Raw genomic sequence first — 20,231 nt, 5'->3', positions numbered from 1 at the left:
GAAAGAATCGATTTCAAAATTCAAGCTCACCCCTGCTCAACAGGGCGCGCACGTTTCTCCCGGTCTGGCTTCACATGTCTCGAACTTCCAGTAACACAAATGAGGAAGCAGCAGCCTTCCCCGGCTGCTGGCGGAGGCAGTGGGTGTAACTTGTGAAGTTTCGTGCTATGATGAATCTGGTCACTTGGGTGTGTTGGAGAGGGTTGGTCGCTCCTCCCTTCCTCCTCCCACCATCACCTCCCTCCTCTCCGCCTCCCTCTCCAATTTAATTCTTCCCTCTGGCATTCGCCGGCTGTCACTCAGAATCCCAGCACCCTCCCTACCGCATCCTTGGGGGCAATGTATTTCAAAAAGGTCTTACCCAATTTACAGATGAACCTGGTCACCCTGCACAAAGCATGGGCGCCTGTCAGACAATTTTCTACAGCACATGGCAAAAAAGCAGCGCCTCTTAAAAGATATAAAAGGCCAGCAATGTTACATATGCGCCCCCCACCAGCCCTTCACGGGCAGAAACGTGGGTAGCTCATCAAGTGGAGACCTAACTCCTAAACATCTATTGAAAACGAGTGGAGGGCAGAAAAACAGGAAGCAAACTTTCAGTTGGCTGCCTTTTCTTTAACAGGTACTCGAAAGTATTTCCAATGCACAACATGTATTTGAAAATAATATAATGAACACCCACATGCCCACCATGTAGCATAAAAAATGAAAATTATTCACATAGTGTAAACTATCTGTGAACCTCTTCCTCGCCGAAACACATCCCTCTTTCCTTCCCCCTGGAAAGAAAACTGCCCCAAATTTCATTTCCCATGAGCAATTTTTATATCACGGTTTCTAAAAATGTTAAAGAGAACATGCTAACTTCAAGTTTACCAGAAAGCCATGCAATGAACATCCCTCTGCTGTGCTTGACCTTGGTTTCCAAACAGAAGTTTCCTTAAATAAAACTTTAAATGACCTCAGGTTAAATGAAGCCTCAGGTGGCTGGTTAAAGAGAATGAAAGAAATCACGAAAGAAGAAAACAGTAAATCTGAAGTGACAAGTGAGAGGCTATATCTGAAATGGTTGAAGCATTCATGGATGAAATTGATAGATTAATAGAGCATTATCATTTTATAAGGTTAAAAGCTGTGCCAAAAACTTAGGCTACTCATCCATACTGCAAGGGACTTTCCTCAAAGATACAGGCTACAAAAATAGAAACCCAACACTCATTAAAGAAGTCATAATGACTCAAATGCCAGCCAGGGATGCAGCCTGGAAACAAAACTCCAAAAAGGGAACTCTGAGATACATTTAAACTTGACTCAAATATATATGTGTATATATCCATATATATTCATATATATCATATGTATTCACATATATATTCATATGTATATGAACATGAAGAAAGAGATGCCTGGTTCATCTTTATATTCTTGGTAAAGAATATAAGCTGGTATCAAGGCTGGTATGGCAGAAAATTTAATAACTACCTGATAAATGAATTAAGTAAATTCACAAACATACCTAAAGGAACAGAATGGGCACGGTGGCTCACGCCTATAATCCCAGCACTTTGGGAGGCCGAGGTAGGTGGATCACCTGATGTCTAAAGTTTGAGACCAGCCTGGAAACATGGTGAAACCCTGTCTCTACTAAAAATACAAAAATTAGCCAGGCATGGTGGTGTGCACCTGTAATTCCAGCTACTCGGGAGGCTGAGGCATGAGAATTGCTTGAACCCAGGAGGTGGAGGTTGCAATGAGCCAAGATCACACCACTGCACTTCCAGCCTGGGTGACAGAGTGAGACTCTGTCTTAAAAATAAATAAATAAATAAATAAATAAATAAATAAATAAACGAACAGAATGAAGAAAGAGAATAATGTTTGGATAGAGCAAAGCTCCTTAGTTGGAGGTGATTTTGCCTCTCCGGGGAACATTTGGCAGTATCTGGAGACATTTTTGGTTGTCACAGCTGGGGGGTGCTACTGACATCTAGTAGGTAGAGTCCGGAGATGCTGCTCTACATCCTATCATGCATATAACAGGCCCCCACAACAAAGAATTATCCAGCCACAAATGCCAATAGTGCTGCCGCTGAGAAACCCTGATTTAGAAGTTTCACTATCATCTGTCATTTAATTAATGAATTCCATCTATTCCATATAGCATCATCAATTTGAAGAGAGTCTCCAGGGACTTATAAAAACATGAAACAACACTTCTCCTTTTCCACTGTGCAGCATTCAATCGCTGAGAACTATACATATGGACTCAGAAGAAAGCAGATACTGAGATCAGAGGCAGGAAAGCATCCCATGGTTTTGGGCGCAGCCTTGCCATCCATGCACTCACCAAGCTACCGACTTATGCTGAATCTGGATGAAAACAATCAGGAAGGGGATGGGTGAAGGAGGATGGAAAGCCAGGAGAGACTGGTTTGAGAATCAGAGATCACACACTTTCAGGAAGCCGACATGGTGTGCAGCAAGAGATGTGACAGATACAGAGACAAACGGCCTTAGCGAGGCCCATCAGTCATTTCTCCATTGACCACTATGAGTCTACACTGGAACTACTCCACACAGAACAGGAAGGTGCTTCATCTCATCACAGCATATAGAAAAGAATGTCACAAATCACTCATGGGAAGAGGAAGGCAAGCACCATGAAGTCAGCGGTCAGAGCATCAGAGCAGTGGGCTTACACAGGGAGCACATCTTGCCTACGGGTTTTCTGGTCTCATGATTACCTAAGAAGGTTTCTTTTTTTTTTCCTTTTTTTTTTTTTTTTTTTTTTTTTTGAGACGGAGTCTCGCTCTGTCGCCCAGGCTGGAGTGCAGTGGCCGGATCTCAGCTCACTGCAAGCTCCACCTCCCGGGTTCACGCCATTCTCCTGCCTCAGCCTCCCGAGTAGCTGGGACTACAGGCGCCCGCCACCTCGCCCGGCTAGTTTTTTGTATTTTTTAGTAGAGACGGGGTTTCACTGGGTTAGCCAGGATGGTCTCGATCTCCTGACCTCGTGATCCACCGGTCTCGGCCTCCCAAAGTGCTGGGATTACAGGCTTGAGCCACCGCGCCCGGCCAGAAGGTTTCTTTTAGCTCTGGGGGCGGGGTGGGAGGCATATACTTTTTTCCCCTTCTTTCTGATATTATTATTTAATTTCTGCATGGAAGGGGAGAAGAGCTTTTTGTTGTTGTTACTTAGTGTTTCTCAAAAGGGGAGGTGGGGAACAGTAGGTTTGCTCATCTTGAATTTTCTTAAAGCCACATATGTGGTGGGGATGCAATACATACATGATGGATTAAACCAAATAGTCCCCACCTGCTTCCCTATCTCTCAGGCCTAAAAATAAAGGGTCCCCTGTAGATGCTTCTAGAGAAGAACACCCTGAGATCAAGAGTCCGAGCAACATGTGAACACGTGACATAAACCCCGCTGGCTCCATACAGTGGCGGGCAGGTTTTCACAGATCTGAACAGAAGGGCTGACCTGATGTGGGTGAAAATACAACTATACCAGAACTGGAGAGGCCCCAGGCATTGGCCTCGGGCCTCAGAGGGAAGCAGGACTTAGCATCCAAGAATTTACTCCTAGAGCAGAAGGGCTGCGTCCTCCTGCCCAGGAAGATTCCGCCACAACACTACTAGACAAGTGGGCAGTAAGGAAGATGCCCTATCCCTCTAAAGGTACCAGTTTCTTAACCTGCGGTTTTGAAAGCCACTAGTTTTGCTTTTTTAAAGTTATGCACATTTTGGAAAAGAAAACGTGAACACAGGTCCGAGCTCCATCAGCAACAATGAACTTACGCACAAATGCACGGTATTTCTGCTCCAAAGAAATGCAACCAGTAGAGGGAGCACAGCTGACTTTTGTTGTTAATTTCTCAAGATGGGGATGAACCTGGGGATGATGCTAAATGATACAAAAACAATACACATCACCACAAAAGAAAAGATTTATGCACGAACATTTAGAGAAACTGTAAAACCATGATATCCTTAGAAGGTATGTGAATTGTCAGTGGATATTTGCACAAGAGCTGGCTAAACAGACAGAAGAGGACTACATAAAAAATAAATTCATGTTGGAAAACAGTATGTGGCATGTGGAGAAAAGGTCACAAAGGGTTAAACTTCTTTTTCCCTTTGTCAAGTGGATTTACACTCAGAAATGAAAACCTATGGAGAGTTTATTTAAGTATATTCTCTCCAAAAATTTTAACTCAGTGTTTAGCTTGCTTGCTCTCTCTCTATATATGTATATATTAGATCTACAATAGCTGGGCTTTAAAATTCCTTTCAAATTGCATTCTCAGTGACATAGATGACTTCCAAAAGCAAGCATTTTCTGGATTTCTCTTTAGGGGTCTCCAGAACCAACCTGGTCAGGAATCAAGGTGTCTTCAAGATCTGTGAATTTGAAGCCATCAGCCATAATGGAGCTTACCTCCACCTTTTCAAGCCTCCATAGAACAAAAACAAGGTAAGAAGTGCTGGCACCAACCCGTCCTCACCTATGTCACCTAGCAACAGTGTTAGCAGCAGCAAGGCCAGGGAAGAGTCTCCTCCTCCTCGAATTGGGTGATACGCAACAGGGGTGTTAACACCATCAAATTACCTGAATCCAAACATGATTTCCCAGCATCACTGTAGTTCCAAATATGAATCTTGTTAATGGAATCCATATTTGGAACCGCTATGGAAATGCAGAAGGTTTTTCATAAATACATTTTGTGGTTGACTACCAACGGATTGCCAAAATCAATTTTTTATATTTGAAACTGATGAAAGGTCTAAATATGGATCCATCCCACACACTCCCATGCTAGGTAATCTGAGGGTCTGCTCGGGAATACGGACACGTTTGAAAACACTGGAAACACTTGTTTCAGCCCTGGATGGGGTCCTTCTTTTCTCTGAGAGACAAACAAGGTTCACCTTTTTAGGCAAAGTTTTAGGGCATAGTCTTCATTAAATTTGATTTAATACAAGAATATTTTACAACTTCAGAGTAAATCTTATGCCAACCAAACTTAGAGACTCTTTACATAGTTCTCTCTATCTGAAAATGAAATACCTAACAAATACATAGAGATATTCTTAAAAAAATAGAGGGCCAGCCAAAAAGAGGCCAGAAAACTCTAATAGCTTTTAAACACCACCTCCAGAATGCATTACAGGGACTGTGTGGCAAATTCCCTAAAATCCAAGGGCTTCAATTTCCTTGACTATAAAATGATGATGTTCGATTTAATTTTCTCTGCCTTCTGAGCTCTATCTTCCAATTATATGTTTCTATGATTTTAAAGCCCCCATTGCTTTCATTACCCCCAAATTAGATTTCCTTACAGAAGAACAACTTTCATCTAACAAGTCAAAGTTCACAAGGTCAGGGCTCCTTGGTAGCCCACATTCTTGTAAGTGAAGCCAGGTTTGTAACTGAAAGTGTGAAGGGAAAAGGGAGGAAGTGCAACCAGAGTTAGATAAAGGTAACAAAGAAGGCTGAGGAAACATCCGTGAGCTCTTAGCTCCCACCAGCAATAAACCATATGGGGCCAGATGCTGTCCCACCCACATACACAGTAAGGCTTTTGATTTCAAGGGCCCTGAGTGTCTTGCACAAATGGTGCATGTGTTCATGGGGGTAAAAGCATCTAAGTTTTTCCTAGTTTGGGACGTTTCAGATACCTCCCTGCTCGGCAACAATAAACAATACTAATTGTTATTGGCACTAGAAGTAAGATCGTATAGAATAACTAAGAAGACAAAAAGTCAAGTTCTAATTTCAGTCCTGCCATTTCTTCAAAGAATGCCAGGATAGCTGTATAATCCTCAGTATAGCCTCTTGAAAAAGCTGGGTCAGGGAGTATCCCATCGGGGAGGCCTCATTTGGTCATGAGAGAAGCAAGGATACAAAAATGAGAAGACCCGGTTCAACTCCAGGGTCCAACGACAACCAGAAGAGTAACTTAGAGGAAGCCACTCTGCCTACCCTTCAGTAAAGTGGGAACTTCAAATAAGAGATGCCTATTGGCAATGGAATGCATGGGTTAACAGGCTTTGGACTGGGCACATGCCCAACACTGCCTCTAAATGGGCAAATGCGCACTAATCATGTCAAGACAATTTTCAATCAGGAAATAAGCCAACCCTGTATCTTAAACGATCTTAGCGTTTATAATGTTCTCAATGTTATCACGTTGACGGTGCTATTTTGGTAAAAAGTACAGTTCTGGCACTAGTTATGTGTCGCAAGAGAGAACAGAGGCCCCTCCCGATGGGGTCCCAGAGGGCTCACCTCTTGAGCCCTAAGCCTTCCCCAGAGAGTCCCTACTGTGGGACAGTAGCAGGCCACCCTTGTGAGGGTAGACACGGTGAGCGACGAAGGCCCGGCACCAACCAGGTCCAACCAATTTAATGGTATTTAATCGTATTTATGGGTGGGAATCATTTTGATTTTTATTTTATACTAAGATACAGTAACTGTCACTTTAAAATTTGGGGGGGCCAAAACATACTGGGGCGGGGAGTGGAGAATGACACTGGCTAAGAAGGTGATCTAGTTTGGATATTTGTACCCACCCAAATCTTATGTTGAATTGTAATTCTTAGTGTTGCAGGTAGGGCCTGGTGGGAGGTGATTAGATCATGGGGGTGGACTTCTCATGGATAGTTTCTCGTGAGAGTGAGTCAGTTCTCGCAAGATCTGGTTGTACAAAAGTTTGTGGCATCTCCCCACATCTCTCTCTTGCTCCTGCTCTGGCACATGACATGCCTGCTCCTGCTTCTCTTTCTGCCGTAACTGTAAGTTTTCTGAGGTCTCCCCAGAAGTCGAGCAGATGCCAGCATCATGCGTCCTGTACAGCCTGCAGAACCACCAACTAAACCTCTTTTCTTTATAAATTACCCAATCTTGGGTATTTCTTTACAGCAGTGCAAGAATGGCCCAATACACGAGGAGATACCTAGCACAGGGGTAGGATGGTGAAGTGAAAAGGATCCCACCCATAGACCTGTTTGTAACACATGACACCTTACAGAGTTTTGTACTAAACACAGGCACATAATCAATTAAAATTAGATGACTTCTAATGAATAATGGCCAGGGAAACATGTTAATGAGAATCCACTTGTCTTATGTTCCCTTCCAATAACACAGGCATTTGATTTCACTCTAGGAGCATTTGCTGCCATCTTCCCTAATGCAAATGAAAACCAAATATGCAAAGGTTACTTTCAATCAGAGAATACGACAAACCTGTGTCTCAAAATATTAAATGGCCTAACATAGGGGTGACACATTTAGGGTCATAGACCTCTATATGTAAGAGCAGAAAGGAGGTCTTATAAATCACTCATTCATCTGAAGTCAGAAGGAGTAAGTGACTTGTTCAAGCTCACATAATAAAACCATGATAGCTTCAGCCCAGTACCCAGGTCAACAGAAATAAACTTGCTGTATGTCCCACTCATTACCTCCTTTAAAAAATATTTCCATAAAATGAACATTCAATGCAGTATACGTACATATAATTTGGGGTCCCAACCTAGTACAAAAGGCACATACAAATAAAAAAATATAAATTAAGCCCATCTAGAATTAATAAGCAAACCATAATAAGTGGGTACATGAGAAATTCTTGGCTCAGCCCCAGACAAGCAAGCAAGGGGCCCAGAGACCTGGCAGGGAGGACGCAGTCAAACCCAGATGGCTGGAGGCAGTCTGACTCACCAGCAGCCAGCGTCCTCCCAAATTACAGTGGCAGGTTCAGCAAGAATGCAGGAGAAAGATTCACATGTGCCCAAGGGGTTAAGATAGCAACCTGGTCAAAGACACAGACTTCCTCAGTTAGGAAAGCTCTACCGCTGGAATACCAAGAACTTAAAGTTCATCTCTGGCCAGCCATGGTGGCTCATGCCTATAATCCTAGCACTTCGGGAGGCAGAGGTGGGCAGGTCACCTGAGGTCAGGAGTTCAAGACCAGCCTGGCCAACATGGCAAAACCCCATCTCTACTCAAAATACAAAAATTAGCCGGGTCTGGTGGTGTGTGCCTGTATTCCCAGCTACTTACGAAGCTGAGGCAGGAGAATCGCTTGAACCCGGGAAGCAGAGGTTGCAGTGAGCCAGGATCACGCCACTGCACTCCAGCCTAGGCAACAGAGCAAGACTCTGTCTCAAAAAAAAAAAAAAAAAAAAAAAAAAAAGTGCATCTCTGCTAATGCCACAAAATACCATCATTTTCACTTGTCTGTGAATATTCATTGCAGCATTTGCTCACAATAGCCAAGAGGTGTAAACAATCTATGTGCCCATCAGCAGATGAATGAATAGACAAGACGTCGTGTATCTCTGCAATGGAATATTACTCAGCCATTTAAAGTAATGAAGTTCTGATCTGTGCTGCTACATGGATGAACCTTGAAAACATTATGTTAAGTGAAAGAAGTCAGACACAAAAGGACAAATATTGCATAATTCCACTTATATCCAAGTTTTGAACATAGATAGTGGTGATGGCTGTACAACATTGTGAATGTAATTAATGCCACTGAAGTGTGTACTTACAAACAGCTAAAATGCCAAGTCTTATGTTATATATATTTTACCACAACTTTTAAAAAATATTCCAAAAATATCATTTTCAACTTTTTGGCTCAGATATATGTAGCTATTAAAAAAAAAAAAAAAAAAAAGCAGCTGCTGGCCTGGTGCAATGGCTCATGCCTATAATCCCAGCACTTTGGGAAACTGAGGTGGGCGGATCACTTGAGGTCGGGAGTTCAAGACCAGCCTGGCCAACACAGTGAAACCCCATCTCTACTTAAAATAAATAAATAAATAAATAAAAATTAGCCAGGGATGGTGACGCACGCCTGTAATCTCAGCTATTTGGGTGGCTGAGGCACAAGAATAGCTTGAACCCAGGAGGCAAAGGTTGCAGTGAGCTGTAATCATGCCACTGCACTGTAGCCTGGGCAAAAAAGCAAGACTCTGTCTCAAAAAAAAAAAAAAAACAAAAAGCTACTGCTAAAAACAAAACTAATCAAAACTTTACGCACATTAACCAAGCCTTCCAATAAGCCAACTCTCCCTGTCATATCACCATGATCTCCGCACGCCCAGATAAGTGATTTTCTCTGATGGTAAGGGATAAAATGACATTGCCTCACCTATCAAGGTAAATCTTTCGCAGTTATGAAGATAAAACAAGGCACACCTTTGCACAGTATGCTGGAGTCACAGCGGTAGAGAACAGCTGCTTCCACCAACCCATCCCAATCCCAAATTTCAAAGCAGATCAAGAAACCAAAAATGAGTCCAAAACCCTAACAGTGGGGGAAATGAATCAAACCCAAACTCTTAACTGCAAATATTAAATGGCACACATGTTAACTAACCACATTCAGGTGTACCCTCAACCCACAGTAATTTCAGGAGTTAAGACAGAAGCAGGGGTGCCAGGCAGTCTAAGTAAGAATTGTGAGTCAGCCAGGAATTCCTCTTCCAGTCACAGGCCTATCCCTTCATCTTCATAAAGCCTCAGTCCCTCATCTGTAAAATGGGAATAAGAACATTTCCCTTATAAAGCTATGTGAAGACAACTTTGATGACGAGTTGCGGACACTTTCTGAGCACTTTCTCTGTGAAAGCCACTAGGCTAGGGGCTGCTTATTCAATTTTATACCTGGTCCTCATGACAGCTCAGCAAGGTACTACTTATTACTAGACCCATTTAACAGATAAAGAAACTGAGGCACAGAGCGCTTAAATGAACGGCCCAAAGCCACTCAACAAGAGGCAGGTCTAAAATCTAGTCTCTGTGAAGCTGGGACCCCAGCTCTCTCCAACCTCACTACAGCATTTGGGCTACAGTCTTGTCATTATCAACCCTGACATCCTTACACTTGATTTATTTGTTTTTATTTATTTATTTATCTTTTTTTTTTTTTTTTTTTTTTTTAAAGACAGAATCTCACTCTGTTGCCCAGGCTGGAGTGCAGTGGAGTGATCTCAGCTCACTGCAACCTCTGTCTCTTGGGTTCAAGCGATCCTGTGTCTCAGACTCCCAAGTAGCTGCAATTACAGGTGCCCACCACCAGGCCCAGCTAATTTGTATATTCTTTGTACAGGTGGGATTTCACCATGTTGGCCAGGCTGGTCTCGAACACCTGTTCTGCCCACCTCAGCGTCCCAAAGTGCTGGATTACAGGCGTGAGCCACCATGCCCGGCCTTATTATTCCTAACACTACCTTTCGTGTCATGAATCTCAGCTTCCAGGTTCACAAAGTCAGAGGGCTGAGTGTGACTCCCAAAGCCTACACTTACTCATGGAGAACCTCATTGCCTTTCAAGGACAAATGTGGCAGGCAAGCAACATATTTCAGAGTTTGTCATGAAGCTCCTGGAAGTTAGTCATCACTCCGTCTGAGAAAGGTGAGTGAACAAGGTATCTAACGTGAGCCAGCTAAACTGCACAAGAGGCAAATAATATGCATAATGCATGTGTGGGAGATTCCAAAATGTATTCATGGGGTCCTTTGACAGAACCAAGGACGCCCCCGCCAAACCCCCACCCCCGCCACACGAAGAGGCAAGTTCAAACTCTGGACTGAGATTATTAACTGCTGGTGGATATTTTATACTGAACTATTTATAACACCTCCCTGAAGTACTAATGTTGGTTCACAATCAAAAGAAATACGTACTGAACAGCATCGTGCTCGCAGCTGAACCACCCAACTTCCCGGTAAAACATGACAGGTGACTCACAGGGATGACACAGTTCCTGGCACAGGTACCAGGAGTTACTACTCGTGTGGAGTAGGCTCAGCCAGCAAGTTGACAAACACTTCACCACATCACCTAAAACACCAAAGAATGTTTAGCTCTCGGATGCCTGGTTTCTGAGAAAGGGAATTTCTCAGCATGGGACCACAACGCTGACAACCTGCCCAGCTGAGAATCCTTGCTGTGGGCTGGTGGACGCCAAGATAAGCCATCTCTGACTTTTACTTTTCTCAGCCTCAACAACTTCACACACCTTGCTCAGGCTCAGGCTTATGATTCAAGCTTCTCACCCCTCCCAAAGTCCCGTACCCTGGGAGCCTTTGTTCTTTTTCTGGCCACAGATGAACTCAGCCCATTAAAGAACAGCTGTTATCCCTTACACATAACTTTCCATTGGCAAAAATTAGTCAGGTCGGCTAGGTCTGAAGTCAGCAGTCTCCTGCAGAAACACCCACCAGACACTGTTCCCCCACCACCAAAAAAAAAAAAAAAAGGTAGCAGCAATGAACTGCCCATTACCCGTCTGGTAGACACATACACACAGACACCACTGACTCATTCCATTTCAATAACCAAAAACAATATTCTTGGCCTTTGGCATGAATATGGGTTTTTATTTTCTTAAGGACGTGTGGCCAACTTGGTCTATTCGTTCCCATGCAAACTTATTCTTCTTCCACATGTGCAGGTAACCTTAAGACTTGAGGTCTTTGTCCAACGTCACCTTCTCAATGAAGGTGTCCTCCTGGCCAGTGGCCCCACCCCTCATCCCTGGCACATTTCCTTTCTTACTTCCCTGATTTATTTTTCTCTCCATTTATTTATTTATTTATTTATTTATTTACTTACTTATTTACTTATTTTGTTGAGAAAGAGTCTTGCCCCGTTGCTCAGGCTGGAGTACAGGGGCACGATCTTGGCTCACTGCAACCTCCACGTCCCAGGTTCAAGTAATGCTCCTGCCTCAGCTTCCTGAGTAGCTGGGACTACAGGCACGCGCCACCATACTCGGCTAATTTTTGTATTTTTAGTAGAGATGGGGTTTTGTCATGTTGGCCAGGCTGGTCTCAAACTCCTAGCCTCAAGTGATCTGCCCACCTCGACTTCCCAAAGTGCTGGGATTATGGTTGTGAGCCACCGCGCACCCAGCTATTTTTCTCTCCTTTATACACATGCTGAATATTTTCTTATTTTACTTTTTCTTGTTTATTGTTTCTCTCCTCCACTAGAACATAAGCCCCACAAGAGCAGGCACTTTTATCCATTTTGCTCACAATTCTATTGCAAGTGCCTAGAAGAGGGCTTCATACACAGTAGACTCTCAATAAATATTTGATGATTTGAACAACGGTCATTCAGTACCCCGTGATGATAATTCAAGACAAGAAGCACTATCAAAATCACCCAAGTCTGAGGTCTCTTCTTTAACCATAGCAAAAAGGTCCCTTTTTACCAATTCCTTCTAAATCCTTAACAGCAAAGAGAGAAATAAGGAATAGGAGATATAGACATTTATGTCAATAATACACAAACACTTGGAGTTTTCAACTTATACTATAACATTCACTAAGGATTTTCAAGACACTGCATGCCAAATCTCTGAAATACACAGATTATTAACAAAAAGGGGTAAAGATACCAATTGCCCGTGAGCCATCATCGTCATGCATCCCCCCAGCAGCTCACACCTCCCATCTTTTCAGACCATTCAGTCTCATACTCTGTTATGGTCTGAATGTTTGTATCCCCTCAAAATTCATATGTTGAAATCCTAACCCCCAAGGTGATGGTATTCTAAGGTGGGGGCCTTTGGGAGAAGACTAGATCATGACAGCAGAGCCCCCAGGATTGGGATTAGTGCTCTTTTAAAAAGAGGTCTCAGAGTTCATTCATCTCTTTCGCTGTGTGAGGACACAGCCACAAGGCGCTGTCCAGAGGCAGCAGCCCCTCACTAAACACTCAATCTGCTGTTGCCTTGATCTTGGACTTCTCAGCCTCCGGACTGTGAAATACATTTCTGTTGTTTATAAAATATCCAGTCTGCGGTATTCTGTGATAGCACCAATAGACTAAGACACACTCCAAGAATCCCTTCATATCTTCGATGTTTCATGCTCCTCCTTAAGAAACATAGATTCTAGCTGGGCGCAGTGGCTCAGACCTGTAATCTTAGCACTTTGGGACACTGAGACAGGAGAATGGCTTGAGCCCATGGGTTCAAGACCAGCCTGGGCAACACAGCCAGAGCCCATCTTTAAAAAATTAATGAATTAATAAACATTTTAAAAATTTTTAAAAAGAAGTGTAGATTCCATCATCTATCATTAATTTCCCTCCCTCAACTCCCTGGCCCATCTTTTACTTAGTCACATCCTTTTGGCAAAAACACCTGGTTAAACCCATCAGACTGCCCAGTTCATACCTGTACCCAGACAGCTGACTGTGGCTAGGGAAAAGCATGCAAACTTGTTGGCTGGTCTCACTTTAAATTCATGACCCCTAATGTCATGTGTCCCTTTAAATGCCACTGGCAATTACCCCAAAATTCTCGGTCTATTCTCTCACCCACTGTCTTCTGTTTTTCTTCCAAATTCCCAATAATTTCTTCCCATCTGATGACCTTTCGTCCTACTTCTCTGAGAAAAATGAAGCAATCAGAGAGGACTACCACCAACTTCTAAGACTATATATATTCTCTGGTGATCTATCTGCATGTAGGTATATACTCTACCTTTCTGCCTGTTGATGTAGACAACTATCGATGCTCCTCTCTAAAGCCAACCCCTCCACCTGTGATGAGGTCCAATCTCCACCCATTGCTCACTCAAGGGCAATGTTCTAGCAATTTTCCTCTCTTTCCTCCACATCATCAAATTATAAGCATGAAAATTTGCTGCTTTCTCCCTCTCCTTTGCAGAAATATTAAAAGAGGCATCTGTATTTGCCATGTTCCCTTATTTCCCATTCTCTCTTAAACCCACTCCAGTGAGTCTTCCATCCATCCACGTGCTGTTCTCAAGGGCACTAATGACCTCCCAGTTTATAAAGCCAATGTTTCTGTCTTGTCTTCATTGTACTTGACCTATTCTATCAGCAGCATTTGACACCACTGATTACTCATTCTGCTCTGGTGTACTTTCTTCAATTGCTTCCAAGTCACCATAATTCTTCCGCCTTGCTGGCTGCCTTTGCTGGTTCCTCCTCTTCTCCCAGACCTCTTAATGTTGGGGAACCACAGGGCTTAGTCCTTGGCCCTCTTCTCTCTTCTTTCTGTACTGCGGTCCTCAGTGAGGGAGATATGTAGATCCACTGTCCCAATCTTACCCCAAGGAAAGACTTGCTGTTCAGCTATGGGGGCTGTGGTCAAAAGGCAGCCTCCAGCCTTCAGCTCCAGCAGGATCTGTCTCAGAGCAGAGGGCGGCATCCGAGGGTAGCCCACATCTGGTGACTGAGTGAGGTGGGGATGAAGGACTGGTCATATCTGCCTCTGCAGGGCAAGGATGATGGGCAGTATTAATTCCAGAGCTTCCAGCTAGGTTGTTCTACATCACTGCTTGACTTCTCCACACAGTCCTACTTCCTTCCTCTTTCTTTCGCAGATCATCTAAATGCCATCTTCTTGCCTGTTTCTGGAGAAATCAACCTACAACTCTTGCAGATCCCATCCAGTCTCATGACTGTGAATACCATCTACATGCTAACAACTCCCAATGCATGTCCCTAGCCAGTGCTTTTTCCCCTAGACTCCACAATCAAATACCGCACTGGGCACTTACACCCTCTGGTATCTTCCAGATGCCTTTCCCAGCTGAGCTAAGGGCAACTGAACCCTCCCAACTATTCAGACCAAAATACTTGGTGCCATACTTGCCTTCCCTTTCTTTCACATCCCACATCAAATCAGTCTGAAAATTCTGTTGCACCCACTTTCCAAATATGTGCAAATCCAAATCTCTTCTCACCCCCTCCCACTGTTGCCACTATAATCTGAGCCACCATTCTCTTTCTACTAGATTACAACAAAGCCTCCTAACAAGTCTCCCTGTTTCTACTCTTGTCCTTCTACAATCCATCTTCATCCAGGACCATGGTGATCCTTTTGAAGTATAAATCAGACACATCATTCCTCTGCTCAAGGGGTAAAAGCCAAACTCCCTAGAGGGACCCACAAAGCATGTCACCCCTCTGGCCTCGTTATTACTTCCCTATCTTCATCTCCTGCTGCTTCTCCCCTTGTTCATGCCATTAAAGCCACACTTGGCTTCCTCAATGTTCCCTGAACTTTCCAGACACACTCCCTCTTTCTGGAACATTCCAGGTAGGCTGCTAGCTAATTTCTTTACATTCTTTTAGTCTTCATTCAAATGGTACCATCTCATCACTATACCCTAATCTGCCCCACTTACCTCCCAAAACTGCCCACCCACCCAAAGCAGGTCTACTTTGCTTTTTTAAAATATCATTTCCCACCTCCAACACACTGAATCATTAAGTTAAACTTAATTAAAAATGAAGACATAATAACTCATTACAATACACAATTATTTATTTTTTAATAGCAATTCACAAAGACAAGGATCTTTGCCTCTTTTGATCACCAAAGTATCCCAAGTACCTAGGACATTGCCTAGCACACAGTAGGACCTCAAAATAAGAACATTTGTTGAGTGAACAAATAGTATTTCGTCTTCACAACATTAGGTTGGCAGAATGAAGCATAAAGGGACAAAAATAAAACAATGAAAGAGAAAGTAGGGGACATAGAAAATATAGCGAAAGGGCCAGGCGCAGTGGCTCATGCCTGTAATCCCAGCACTTTGGGAGGCCGAGGCAGGCGGATCACGAGGTCAGGAGTTCGAGACCAGCCTAGCCAACATAGTGAAACCCTGTCTCTACTAAAAATACAAAAAATTAGCCAGGCACGGTGGTGGGTGCCTGTAATCCTAGCTACTCGGGAGGCTGAGGCAGGAGAATCACTTGAACCCGGGAGGCGGAGGTTGCAGCAAGTCGAGATCACATCACTGCACACCAGCCCGGGAGACAGTCCACAACTCTGTTTCCGAAAAAAAAAAAAAAGAAAAAGAAAAAGAAAATACAATGAAAGGATGTAATATGAAGAAAAAAAGAGAACTGGACTAAAGAGATACAGGTTGGAAATATCCCAAAATGCAAAAAAAGATACCAACCCATAGATTCAAGAAGTCCTACAAACCCTGAACAGAATAAATAAAAATATATTTACACCTAGATATGTCATAGTAGAACAGGAAAGCCAAAGGCAAAGAGAAAAACCATAAAAGCAACAAGGAGACTGATGAGTTATTGTACAAAGAAGCAACAATTAGGCAGACAGCCGACTTCTCAGCAAGAACAGATGCCAGAAGATAATGAACTGGTGTCTTCTAAGTGTTTGAAGAAAATCACTGCCAACGGAGAATTCTATATGCAGCAGAAATAAAGATAATTTAAGATGGACAGAAGTATAATAATAATAATTAACAATAATATCTTAGATGTTTAGAATAGTATAAAAGAAAAAATTTTACTGTATCTTATAATCCAGTAGAGAATAAAAGGAGTTAATATACTCTAATGTCCTTGTATTATCTAGGAAGGCTTCAAAGTATCAATTTATATATGACTTTGCAATCCAAGGTAGCTATGGTAAATCCTAAGTTTTTTTAATAGGACAGACATCAAAAAGCCAGTAACTAATCATCCTGACTACATTCCGGGTAAAAACTTAGTTATTTACTTAAAAAATAAACAATACAATAAAATGCAAGCCACATGGAAAGACAATATTTGCAACTCATGCAACCAACAAGGAGATATCATGCAGAATAGGTTAAAACACAGACATGCACACAACTGTACAAATCAATAGAAAAACATCAACTACCAAATAAAAAATGACAAGTGATGTGACAGGCAGTTCACAAAAGAAAATATTCCAATGACCAATAAACCTACGAATAGGAGCTTGGCCATGCTGTTTTTTCACATTTACAAAATGCAAACTCAAACCAGGAAATCCACTTATGACCAGAATATCTAGAATTGAAATGACTAACAACACCAAGGTTTTCTGAGGGCATAAGGCAAGAAGAATTCCCTTATCCTCCTAGGGAGAGTGTAACTGGGTCAGCCACTTTAGTAAAGATGAAAAATCAGCAATTTCAATTCTAGAAATATACCCCAAGAAATACATGGACATGACTGCTGGGGAACGTATCTCCAAAAGAAGTCCATTGTAGCACTATTCACAATAGTCAAACATTGGAATTAATCCAAATGATCATCAGCAGAATGGATTATGAAGTTATAGCCTATTTATACCATGAAACTGTATAATAATTAAAGTGTACAAACTAGAGATATACCCAAGAGAAAAGTTGAGGAAATAAAGCCAGACCTAGAATACTTAATAAAGTATGATTCCACTGATACACAGTTCAAAAACAAGCAAAATTAAACTACAGTGCTTAAGAATGTACACTCAAGTACTAAATGTGTGACAAGAAGCAAAAATATGATTCCGTAAAAATCAAGCCCAGTTGTTATCTTTAGGAGGCAGGGAGAAACTGTGATTGAGGGTGGGAGAGGAGGCTCTCTTGGGGGCTGGCAATGTTGCATTTCTCGAGCTGGTGATGGCCACATTACCCAGTAGGCTGTACAGTCACATGTTGTGCACTGTTCTGAATGTGTGGCATGTTTCACAATTTAAGAAGAGTTAATAAAATCCACATAAACTATGTTGTAGACAAATATTTCCCACTGAATAGGAACCCCTCCCCAATTCAGAAAGCCTTTTAGATTTTGGCTATAGATATAAAATCTTGTCTAAATACCACTGTTTCATTAAACCACTCAAAAGCCCAATGAGTAAGACATTTAATGACAGATTAGACAACTAAAGGTGATATTTCGTTCATTAAGACATTCTCCTATTCCAGGTATTAAACTAATAGCAGATGATATTATCATAGATTCCTTTAAGGAAGAAAGGATAGATGGATGGATGGATAGATAGATAGATAGATAGATAGATAGATAGATAGATAGACAGACATGTATATACATTCGGCATGTATACATATACACATATATACATGCATGTAAGTGTATATACACATACGCATATATATGCATTCAAGTATACATATATGACTGATACAAAAACATGCTCCTTGGCTGGGCACAGTGGCTCATGCTTGTAGTCCCAGCTACCAGGGAGGCTAGACAGAGGGACTGCTAGACAGAGGGATTGCTTGAGCCCAGGAATTCAAGGTTACAGTGAGGTATGATTGTGCCACTGTACTACACCTTCGGTGACAAAGCTGTCGCCCTGTCTCTTTAAAAAAAAAAAAAGAATATACTCTTTACTGTGACTTTATTTGAAAATGAAGGCAGCATAAGAGTGAGTTCAGTGCATCCACCCTCTTCCTTCACTCTCTCTCTGGTGTCACTGACCTGGATGAGTTATGGACCTGACACTTCCAGCCCAAGGGCACTAGAAAGTAAGTGAGGAGGGAACAGCTGACTTATCCCACACTGAGCCCACAGATTCAAACCAGCCACCCAAGGTTTGCCCTTCTCCTCATGATGAGTCATAGATCCATTTCCCATTAATACAGGTTCAATTATTATTATTATTATTATTATTATTTGAGAAAAAGTCTCACTTTGTCACCCAGGCTGGAGTGCAGTGGTGCAATCTTGGCTCACTGCAACATCTGGCTCCCGGGTTCAAGCCATTCTCCTGCCTCAGCCTCCCGAGTAGCTGTGATTACAGGTGCCCACTACCCCACCTGGCTAATTTTTGTATTTTTAGCAGAGATGGGGTTTCACCATGTTGGCCAGGCTGGTCACGAACTCTTGTCCTCAAGTGATCCATCCACCTCAGCCTCCCAAAGTGCTGGGATACAGGCATGAACCACTGAGCCCAGCTGACAATTATTTTTAAAGCAATGCTAGTCCATCCCCCTTAGGGCAGGGAGTGCTCATTCTCATTCTTGCTTACACTGTGAGGCAGTTCATCACTGTATTTTCTGATTAGGATGCCCTACAGAACAGGACATCGCGTTCTCTGATGGGTGTTTCTTCTGCATAGGATTGGTGGAAGAGACCATTCCTTTCCCCCTTTATTTGTAATTGTTTTCCTCTGTACTGTACCTCCATACTTGTTCCACCATCCTTAACCACACGATGGGCACAGGATCCAGCTGGGATTGTCGTTGAACCTCAAACCCCGTACACAGTGATTGGTCCAGAGGTGGGTTCACGATTGATATTAGCTAATCAGAGAACTTCCTTGGGAATTTTTTTCTTTTAAAACTGCGGATGTAAGCTAGCCTGAGAAGAACTAATCTGATCCAGGGAAAACAGGGATGAAAGACAGAGAGCATCTGATTGTGTTAACTTCCCCGGGTCCAACTGTCCCCTAACCCCAGCCTTACCCTGATTGGTACACAGCCAAACGTATTTCCACTTTGGCCCTAAATCAACTTAGGTTTCTGATCCTTACAATCCAACATTCTAACAGGACCGGGATTTTGTTTTTATCTGTGTTTTTTAAATGATTTCATTGCTGATGTTGTTTTGCAGGGGTAAGAAGCAGAGGAGATCTGCTCCTGTGATCCACAACACTCCTCCATACCACATATTTGTGCAAAAACATCTTGTTAGTCCCCTAAGCTTCCTCTAATGATGTCTTTTAAAACTGCACCTTACATGTCTTCTCCTTGATTAACATCCTTGTTTATTACCTCATTCAGTCCTCCTTTTCCCTTTTCCAAATGCTGAATGATCACACGATGAATGTCTTAGATTTTTCTCTCTTCTGTGAAACCGCTGATCACTCCCAAATTAAGAATTAAAAATGGAGCAGCTGGAGACGCTTTGCTAGCATCCAGATTACAATCTTCGAGCTCTTCCAAAAGAAAGCTCTCTGGTTCTGAGGAAACTCTGGTTGGCTGGGGGCAACCCAAGGAAGTACCTCTGAAACCACACAACATGCAATGAAACCACAGGAAGAAAAGGAGGGGGGGGCTCTTCCTGTATATTTGCTGAAGCATTTTGCTTAAAGAGAGATCAGTGGTGTTCAATTTCAAGAAAGAAACACCCATGAAGAAAAGTGCAGGACAAAACGGCCCCAGGACATCTCTACCCAACACGCAGGCTTGCTGGTGTCACTTGCATTGAATTTATACATTTCTCCATTATCCCAGTAATAAAGTCTGTGAGTTCAGCATTTTACAGGAAGGTAAAAACACATTCACAGGAGCACTAGCCAGGAGCTTTCTTTTTTTTTTTTTTTTGAGACGGAGTCTCGCTCTGTCACCCAGGCTGGAGTGCAGTGGCCAGATCTCAGCTCACTGCAAGCTCCGCCTCCCGGGTTCCCGCCATTCTCCTGCCTCAGCCTCCCGAGTAGCTGGGACCA

The 20,231-nt window shown here is 42.7% G+C and overlaps 2 protein-coding genes across 31 annotated transcripts in view; one reads left to right on the top strand and one right to left on the bottom strand.

The window, feature by feature from the left end:
- The window catches only part of SOD1 (superoxide dismutase 1), a 1,049,346-nt gene that overhangs the window by 723,654 nt on the left and 305,461 nt on the right, over positions 1–20,231 (top strand). The window contains exon 1 of one of the 24 annotated variants that reach the window (XM_050786075.1): positions 19,830–19,840. The exons of the other annotated variants lie outside the window; for them this stretch is intronic. The gene's annotated coding sequence lies outside the window, so the exon portion shown is untranslated. Of the gene's footprint in view, positions 1–19,829; positions 19,841–20,231 lie in introns of those variants that run through there. 24 annotated transcript variants of the gene reach the window in all.
- Positions 1–20,231, bottom strand: part of TIAM1 (TIAM Rac1 associated GEF 1) — a 1,375,699-nt gene that overhangs the window by 1,161,265 nt on the left and 194,203 nt on the right. For 2 of the 7 annotated variants that reach the window (XM_050786045.1, XM_050786052.1), the window contains exon 1: positions 31–262. The exons of the other annotated variants lie outside the window; for them this stretch is intronic. The gene's annotated coding sequence lies outside the window, so the exon portion shown is untranslated. Of the gene's footprint in view, positions 1–30; positions 263–20,231 lie in introns of those variants that run through there. 7 annotated transcript variants of the gene reach the window in all.

The sequence above is a fragment of the Macaca thibetana genome, chromosome 3 (genome assembly GCF_024542745.1).
Source record: "Macaca thibetana thibetana isolate TM-01 chromosome 3, ASM2454274v1, whole genome shotgun sequence".
In the NCBI taxonomy this organism is placed as follows: domain Eukaryota; kingdom Metazoa; phylum Chordata; class Mammalia; order Primates; family Cercopithecidae; genus Macaca; species Macaca thibetana.
This window is presented reverse-complemented; position numbering and strand designations above follow the sequence as displayed.